Source organism: Lacerta agilis, chromosome 9, assembly GCF_009819535.1.
Source record: "Lacerta agilis isolate rLacAgi1 chromosome 9, rLacAgi1.pri, whole genome shotgun sequence".
Classification (NCBI taxonomy): Eukaryota; Metazoa; Chordata; class Lepidosauria; order Squamata; family Lacertidae; genus Lacerta; species Lacerta agilis.
In genome coordinates, this window is record NC_046320.1 from 30,862,478 (window position 1) to 30,872,830 (window position 10,353).

Here is a 10,353-nt window from a genome sequence, read left to right on the forward strand (position 1 = left end):
AACCTGCTGTGAGTGCTGTTATCTCTAAGGAACCATCCTGCTGTAAAATATTTCCTCAAACTCTCTTCCAGATTAACAGTACTCCGCCAGACATCTGATTTAATAACAATGAATGAATACTACTACCCCCGCCCTCCCACAACCCTGACAATTTTTACATCCAATTTCTACTTAAGGGCTTATAAGAATTGTCAAAAGAATCCAGATTTTGTAGCAACTAGCCACTTTAATAGGCCATACAATACCAGATTTGGAATACCTTTTCTGAATGTGAAATCTGTTTTGGCACAAATCTGATAAAGATTGAGAAATGCTAATTAACATGGCCCAAACTGTGCATGAAAGAGAGAGATGTAAGGAAATAATTGATGTTTACTAGAGCTCTATAGTGCTTATGTGTGACATTATAATAATCCTAAACACTTGCATGCATATTTTATCATTTTAAACAGAAGTCTTAAACTAATTATATGAGATGCAATTTCAATTAAATTGAGTAAAGCTGCCTCTGATACTATTTTGAAGTAGATATTTTGGACCTCACAACTACATTAACTTCCATTTAAGTATTCCATGCTTTTGTTCCACACAATCCTTTATTCTAATTTGGATTTATTTTACTGCTGGAGAAAGAAATACTGTAGAGGTCTTAACCAGTCAGTTCTGTTTGAAAAGTGTACATTGTCTGTACCTCAATGAAGTGAGGATTTATTTATTTTTAGCGAGGGGCATTAGCAAAAAGAAAAGGAGAAACTTTTGATCCTGAAACCTTTAGTATTGACAATGACCATTTTGAGAAAAGGAAAAAGGAAATGGAAAGTTGCATACATGAAGTATTTCATAGGCCCTTTTGTGCAGGAAATCAAGAGGAGGTCAAATTAACAGGACATGTTCAGTGGGTTTAAAAATAATAATAATAATAATTAATTTTCCAAAAGTAAATAGAAATACGGAACTGGTTAGTAATATGACCACCATGTCTTGATTTTTCTGAATAAGTACTGTTTGGCAACACATCCCTTCTTTAGAAGATTAACAATAGCCCTATTTTATAGATGGGGAACTTAAGCTAAGTGGCATCAGTACCCAAAGACCACCTAGGAAATTTACAGCCTAGCTGGACTTTTATCCTTCTATTCCAACACGTTATCCAGTGGAGGACATTATCCAATGAAAGATATCACATTTTATAAAGAGGCATCATCAGCAGATATGCTGCAGGATCTCAAAGAAGTGGGAGGGAATTACAGTGGTACCTTGGTTCTCAAACATAATCTGTTCCGGAAGTCTGTTTGGCTTCCGAAATGTTCAAAAACCAAGGTGTGGCTTCCCATTGGCTGCAAGAACTTCTTGCACTAAGCAGAAGCCACGTTGCATGTTTGAGTTCTGAAAAACGTTCGAAAGCGGAAGCATTTACTTCTGGGTTTTCAGCATTTGAGAAGCAAAACGTACGACAACGGAGGTGTCAGGAACTGAGGTACCACTGCAATCCCTTTCTGATTCTTGGATGGGGTTCTCAAAAATGTGGGGGGCACACCTATCTCTTCACAGGCAGCATTATTTGCATGCCTACTAATAAATCATGGGCCAGTTATTAAAATTAGCTCATTCCCTTTCACTAGACACATGCCAAGCTTTGAGAAATCTGACAAATTTGTCAGGAGCTAATGGGAGGACACTATGTGAGAGGCCCAAATCATGCACCTCGAAATACAAACACCAATTTATGTGAATTAAGCCTATGAATTCATATAGCAAGAAATGTTTGAAAGCATCTGCCCTTGCTTTTACCTTCATGGTTTTGTGTATCCCATTTCATTCCTGTCTCTCCTTCCCCCAAAATAGAGAAGTCTAGTTCCACTTGCTGGTTCCTTCCACTATATACCTTCTTGATCTATGTAACGTTCATTATATAGCAAGGTGACCCTAATTGAGCATGGTATTATTATAAAGTGGTGCTGGAGGATCACCAGGCATCACATTCATTACCAACCAGTAATTTTTTTCCTCCACAAATTCTGCTTGCCACCAGGAAAAAGAATGATTGAACTACCAAAGACGTATGTATCCAAGCATACACAGGGTTTATTTTCAGGGCATTTTATCCCCTGTCTCTGGATTCTATAGTTCATAACTCATCGTCGCTGAAGTGTGAGAAGTTAGGTGAAATTTAATTGCACAAAGTTTCAAAGATGCAAATCAGCCAGGAAAGAGGAGACCACATTAAATCAGTTAAGCTTTCAACAGCACTTGATACTGACATTAAAAGGTCTCCAGTGACAAAAGATGAAGTTCTCCAGAACCAGATATGCACAGAATCCTTACAATATGAAGAACATGTTTTTGTGCTGAGGGCTACAGATTAGCACTAGTATTACTATGTAGTAGTGCTGGATTGTACTCCTGATGTCACACAGTGGCTAAGAATTTAGCGATATTGCCCGCTCATACATTATATATATTTTTAAAATATTATTTCATGATAAAGGCAGTTTGCTTTGTATTTCTACTGGAAGCAGCACAACCTTGAACTGGTTTAACCACCAGGACGCCTCAAAACCCAGCCAGATGGGTGGGGTTTAAATAACAAATTATTATTAAAACTTGGGTTACATTTTCTCCACATGGCAACACCCATACCAGCTATTAACAGACGATCTACGTAGAATGAAAATGCCAGCTGGGGCATTTGAGGATGAAATATTTTAAAGAGTGCAACTGAATAAGATTGTGGAAGGTCCCTGGTTGTAATCCTGTTTTTTGGTTTTTTTTTTAGTTCAAGAAGACATTAGAGCTGTAGCGCTGGGGAGAGTGGCATAACCCTCAACTCCAGCGCCAGTTTCTTGATTTGAATAACCTCGTGGAGCTGTCATTTGCTCTTCAGGGATGGAAAACCCTATACATGTAGGTACCATACGGGTGTCTGTTTCTCACCACCATGGCACAAAGAGTAAGTCCTGGTGGGGAAGGTGTTGATTGCTGGTGCAAAGAGGTTAAGATAAGCCTATGAGGAAGTGCAGTTGAACTTGAAGCACCACTTTAGCTAATGGGACCTCCCGCTGCCAGTGCGCTGCCAGAGCACAATTTCTGTTCTTATCCTGAAGCAAAGTTCTTAACCTGAAGCGTTATTTCTGGGTTAGCGGAGTCTGTAACCTGAAGCGTATGTAACCTGAGGTGCCACTGTATTTATGAGTACAGTAACAAGATAATATAATAGATAATTTGCAGCACATTGTTATGAATTAGTCAGCTGAAGGCACCTGTTGACCGACCATTTGTCTTCTACCAACTTTAGCAGCCTGCACAGAAAGAGTTCTGTTATTCCTTTATTTGAACATAGCCCAAAACTAGCATTCATTATTTCCACTGTACTTCAATGTGAATAGTCAGTTGTATAACACATCGGAAGGAGGAAAGAGCAAAAGGTTATCAAATCTGTCAAAATGAGACAAATAACAGTAGTTCATCTGTGATAAACTGCAATGATTTGGGAAGCCAAATGTTCACTTTAAACTGGGCCTCAGAAGCAAGATAGACCCATAGGGAACATGGCAAAAAGGTTGTATTAGATATACTTCACATAAGCCCTCTTCATGCATAACCCATGATAGCTGTTTTGAACCCATGAACCACTGTTTTGGTTATAGGTCAGTTGATTCTGGGAGCTTCTAGCTGCTATTGGATTACAGCTCTCATCATCCCTGATCAATTTCAAAAAGCACCTTGGAACAGGGATTTCTGGGGGAAATAAAATGGCAGCCTGCCCAATTCTATTCCCCTCCCAACCAAAAATCATCTCACCCCTGAAATATTGCCGATTTTGAAGCAGGTGAAATAATGGAGAAATGACCACTATCAGTTCAGTCCAGCTCTAGAAGCAACCCTGGCTTGCCCAGTGAGTGTAACTTGAAGTTAGGACCACTCGGTTAGTTAATGCAATGTAGTTTCATGGTTCAGCTGTGACTTACGGTAGTTGAGATTCCTGCATTGCAAGGAGTTGGACTAGATAACCCTCAGGTTCCCTTCCAACTCTATGAAGGTGAATTTGGATCTAGTCTGGCAGGCAAGTCCTGTGTTGAGGGCTTGCAGTTGTGATATGCATATGCTTTCATCTATTGCTGTGTTGACAACATGGGTTCTTGTTCCTCAGTCTGCAGAGCACTTGACAGTATTATTTATCATTCATATTCAAACCCGTTAATTAGTCCTATTCATATAAACCCTCATGACACAATTCATTTACTATGTGTAATTTTTTAAAGAAATGAAACAATGGTCTTCCAGGAATAGGCCGGCAATGCAACTTCACAGGTAATGGTTTGTAAAAGAAATGTTATTCCATTATTTTCCAATAGCCTTCCACCCCAGCCTTCCACAGAGCACCAAGAAAAAAAACTGAAACATTAATGAAGAAAAGGGATGAGGCCTGATCTTCTGTTTGCTTTATTAGTTCTGCTTTTCCCTCAGTAGCAGATGATGTAAATACAATTGTTAGCCTAAGGGTTCTCTCTGAAACCGCTTGTCTATATCAGTTCATATGGTGAAAAAGTGTCAATAACTGTGTTAAAGCACTTCAGGCTCAGTCTGAAAAATGGCATAATAATGATCCGAGTAATGCATGCAAGAGCAAAGCTGTTAAGAGGGGTGACAGGTGGCATAAATGTCCCAAGGCCATGACTCACAGAGGCACAGCAGCACTCAAGACAAGGGTTGTAAAAACAATCCTCATCAAACCATTGCTAAATAGCTGCAAACAGCGTGTTATATCTTTGGCCATAGGGTCAACCTATAGATGAGGACATAACAAAAGCCCTGCTGGGTCAGGCCAAAGCAGCTATTCCAGGATCCTGTTGTTAGGGCACCAACAAGTTGGCGGGCTGAAGTGCAGCAGTCAGGGTGAGATAAGCCAAGGTCAAACAGTCCAGGTCAGAAGCCAGCCGAAGTCAGGTATCAGTACTGGGGTCAGGAGAAGCCGAAGTCAGGGACAGTCCAAGTCAGGAACAAACCAAGTCGATCAGGAACAAGCCAGGAGTCAGGAACAACCAGAAACACAGGAACAAGATGAGCAGAAGCAACCACGCGCCCAGCACTATAGTTGCAGAAGCTGTAGAGTGGGCTAGTCGGCTTCCTTAAGAACCGGTTCACTCCCACGCTTCCTATGAGCTACAGCTGTCTCCAATTGCCACCTTCGCTTCTCAGCTCGGCATTCCACAGCTGAGAAGGGAGGAGGAGTGGGGATTGGCTGATTGCCCTCCTGACTGGGACCTGCTTCTGGCCCCACTTCTTCCTCTAGCTCTGGTCTTGCCTCCTCCTCCCTGTCAGATTCCTCCTCCTCTGAGGAGTGCCGCCACCAGTCCTCCCCAGGTACAAACTCCTCAGATTCCTCTGTGGGTGCTGCCCTGTTGGGGGGGGGCTCGCCACCACTCCTCCTCATCTGACTCGACCCTGACACCTGTTTCCCACTTTGGCCAACTGCTCTTCCACAGCATCTCATGTTCAGAAGCATGATGCCTCTGATCATAGACACAACATGTAGCCATTAGGACTAGTGGTCACTGATAGGCTTATCATCCATGAATTTGTATAACCCAGTTTAAAAGCCATGCATGTTGGTGACTACCAGTACTTGCGGCAATTATTCCATAGTTTAACTATGTGCTGCCTGAATGCATATATGACATTTTGTCTGTACTGAACCCAGCTTTCTTGGATGACCTCCTTACTAATGTTATGAGATACAGAGAAATTCTATACACTTTCTTCACAGCATGCAGAATTTTATACACCTCTGTCATGTCACCTAACTTTTTTTCCCAATACTAAAAAGCCCCCAAAGACCTTGTACTCATAGAAGAGATGGTAGGTATTTTCTGTCAGTGGTTTTACATTATCAGGTGTTTATCATGTTGTTGATGTTACTGCTGGCAGTACACAGAATTGCAAACAACATTAGTTTAGTTTTCATTCTGGCTGCCTGGTGTAATAGGACCATTTGATCAGCCTGTGGTTAATCAAAGCAGTTTATTGGTCCTCATACAGCCAGGCCAGATTTAGATGAAGAGAGGCCCTAGGCTACTCCACTTGTGAGGCCCCTCCCCATCACGCACCCTCACAACTAGAAGAAAATGGAAGAGTGTTATAAACAAAATTGAGTGAAGCCAAGGATGATGATGGGTATTTAAAATTCTACAATTCACAATTTCTCCTCTAAAGGACATAAGATATTATTGTTAAATACCATGGTGATTTACCATGGTGAAAAACTTGCAATAACTGAACTTTATAAACCTTTTGCAGCCTGGGCAGGCCTGGAACTAGTTCCCATGTCTTGTTTCTCTCTAAGGAATCAAGTTCAGCCTTCATGGCATTTAAGCATGGCTCAGCATCCTCTGAGGTTAAACTTTGGACCTCTTGGAAGCTTGAAGGTTCCCAAACCTTCTCTGAGTTACTAACAACAGCGGTATCTGCTATGAGTGTTTCAGCAAACTTTTCAGCACACCTTTTGGGTGGTTTACCCTTTGTGGCACTTTCAAATCTGCATACTATACACAAGTCTTCCATACTAGGCTTTTCCTTGCCTGGGCAGGCCACAGGCCTGCCTCTTATATACCTGCTGGGATTGACAAGTCATCTGACGCTCACCTGAATCTCATAGCTCTCCTGTAGCTGCCTCAGATTAGTTATCATTTAACTCTTGGGGAAAATAATTAGCAACACACATCATGTGCATGGAAGTTGCCAAACCAATTAACCAACTAGAAGGATTACTGTTAATAGCACCAGTTTTCCTGTAACTTGATATTTCTGGATAGTTTTGATGCACTGCAAAAGCATTTTTAGTTTGCTTTCTGTTGCCACCCTGGAACTTTTCTTTATTAGTACCACTTTGTTTTGTACAATTCCTTGCAAATGAAGGAAAACAACTTTTCTGCTTGTATATGTTGATAATATAATTTTGGTTACTGAGGACAAACAAGATTGTACAAAAACAAGATTGGGTGTAGGCCTGGCCAGGACATAGGCGTCCTGACTGTGACAAAGGTGGCCTGTGTGCTTGCTTGCTTGATTAACAGCTGTTGGGAACTTCAAGGTCCCTGCTCTCCCTTCTTATGGTCTTTGTACTGGACCTGGAGACTCCAATAGAGAGCATTCCATGTCAAGAAGGAGGGCAAGTGGGCACCCTATCAAATGACAGGGCAGGAGCTACATGGAGCAGGGCCTTTTCACTGGTGGTGCCCATTGTATGCCTCGCTCTTCCCAGACCTGCTCTCTTTTGGCCTGTATTTTGGAGCTTTATAATTTAGGAAGACTTTGGAAGAACTGGTTGACAAGTCTTATCAGTCGCTGACGTATGAGCGGATTTTATTTGCTGCTATTCTGGGCTTCTGGTGCACCAGGGTTTACACCAGTGTAATAGAGTTGGCCAGGATGCCAGAGAGATACAATTTACGAGCTTTCTCCATTATCTGCACAGCAGGGGGTGTTCAGTCAACAGTGCAAAGGCTGAGCTGAAGTGTTCTCTGGTGGTTACCTGCTTTCAGCAATAGGGGTCACTGTTTGGTAGTACCCAGTTGGTTAGATGTCAGATTCTAGAGCTCCCTATTGGTGGCTCTTAGGTAATTCACAAAATACAGAGTGCATACAGCCCACCCACCACGTTCAATCTGCATCATATAAATGCAATTTTCATACAAGGAAAAAGAGTACAAGCACTTTTGAACTCCCTTAAGCAAATAAGCTTCCACCTTGCACTCATAAATGAATATGCATAAGACAGACAGACCGACAGACAGATATAAGGAATTTTCAACAATGTATAAACGAAACAAGAAGTTCCCCCTATAAGTTCATGGCCAAGGTCAGTGAATGCCAGACATCAGGAATATTCATTCTTGATCATATAGTTCAGAATATTGTCCAGTTCATGAGAATAATTGAGAATATACGATTGCCACTGTCCTAGAACCAGGGGAGTCAGCATTTCTTGCTTAAGGAAACACAAATAAGTCCCACCCTTAATCCTAAAAAGAATTAAGGTGGCATATGAAGAATATGAACCTAATTCATGCTCTCTAGATTTTTTGTACTATTAATCCCATCAGCCCCTATTAGTCATGCACTTCCTGAGTCTGATGGGAACAGTAGTCCAACCATTTCCTGAGGGTACCAGGTGGAGGAAGGCTGTTATAGCTGATATAGCAGAGCTCTCAGTACGTCATTACCAGCATGTTCAGCATAAAGATTTGTTGCATATTTTCCTCAGAATGATAGCCAATAGCGTTTCATTTTTTATTGGATCACCTTTTTTCTTGGTGAAAAACAGTGGAAGCTTTTGAATTGTACAGAAGCTTTATTCAGCACAACAGCTAATCACTCAATTTCCATTCTGCCCAGGGATAATTGTATGTAATTAAAAAGCTTGCTCACCCCTTTGCCAACAGTTGTTGTCCCTCACTCAAAAGCGGCAGCCTTATCTGGTTCTGTCTTTTATTGTGTGTGCTCAGTAGTACAATAATAGAAGCAGAAAGAAATGTTGGACAAAAACGTTAATTTTTCAGACCCATTTAAATAAAAATAGATATGTTTGGCTCATTATTCCACACCTATACTTCAGAGCTATTTTGAGTATTAAGGTGAAATTATGTTTTAAAATTAGAACTAATTTAAGGCTGCAACCCTGTGCTCATTTACCTGGAAGGAAATCCCATGGAACTCAATGGAACTTGTTTCTGAAAAGACCTGCATTATGGATTGCACTGTAAATGTTGCTTGCATGTGATGAAAAAGTAATGCTTTGTTTGATGGAAAGCAATGCTGAGCCAAGGAGCTTTGGTAAGTTGTATGCTCATCTATTTACAATTAGGCACAGCTTAATATTCAGTCCATCTGCCTGAAGTTGAAGCTGTCAAAGCATCTTGAGTCCAATGATCACCAGTGTGCACGCAAACATTGGTTAAAAACAGGAATTTTCACTGCTGCTATTTGGATGGTGTTTTTGTGCACCTGTTACATCTGCATCTCCTTTGAGCAAAGCATAAAATAATTTGTATGAGAAATTAGGTTAACTCTGACTCTGGTACTGGACCTCTGGAGATTGGTGACTGATGAATAAAAGATTATCCCTTTTGTTCAGTAGTGCATGTTCCTGTTTGCTTAATCTTATGCTGATCAGCCAAAGGCAGGCTGCATAGATATTTCAGTGTTATTTTACAAACAAAACCTTTTCTTTTTCCTTTATTTTCTTATGGAAAGTTAGTGATCTCGGATTGCTTTCTTTTTAATCAGGAGGTGGGAGGGAAGAGTCTATTCACTACAATATTGGAAAAAAGCATATTAGTGTTAAGCAAGTAGGGAGTCACAATAAGATCAAAACAAAACTTTAGCACTCTTTCTACTGCAGGGGTGGGGGCCCTGTGCCTTTCCCAATGATGCTGGAGTACGGCTCACATCATCCCAAACAAGTAGCCATGCTGGCTGATAGGAGTTAGAAACTGGCAACATATTGATGAAGAGGTTAAGTCGGTGATGATACACTGGGCTAAAGATTTTGGTTATAATATACAGTTGGAAAATTGGGAGAAGTTATGGAAAGAAACTATAAAATTTACTGCATGTACTGCTTTGAAAGAGAATAGGATGAAAATGATGTATAGATGGTATATTACACCAGTAAAATTAGCCAAAATGTATAAAATAAGTAATAAATGTTGGAAATGTAAAGAAAAAGAGGGAACTTTTTATCGTATGTGGTGGGAATGTAAGAAGGTGAAAGGATTCTGGGAAATGATATATAATGAGATGGGGAAAATGTTGAAATATACATTTATAAAGAAACCAGAAGCATTTCTGCTTGGAATTGTAGGAAAAGAGATTAATAGACAAGATAAAAAATTGTTCCTATACGCAATGACGGCAGCAAGAATGTTATTGGCACAGAAATGGAAGCAAGAAGAATTACCGACGATAGAAGAATGGCAGATGAAGTTAATGGACTATGCGGAATTGGACAAGATGATAGGAAGAATTCGAAACCGGCGGGACCAGGAATTCCTGAAGGATTGGACTACATTTGAGAAATATTTGAAAGACAATTGTAAGCAACAAATCACGCTAGTAGGTTTGCAAGATGTTTTGTAAGGTTAATTTTAGGAAATATTACGGAGATAATTTTGGAAAGTAATAATTAATTATTGTGATAAAAAGTAATAGTGAAGTAGGAAATACAAGAAGAAATTAGGAAATTTGAAAATCTTGAGAAGTGGTTGATGGCAGTCAAAAATATGTATAAGAGATAAATATCAATGGATGTTTAAAAGAATGTATGCAAAATTTAATAAAAATTATTATATATAA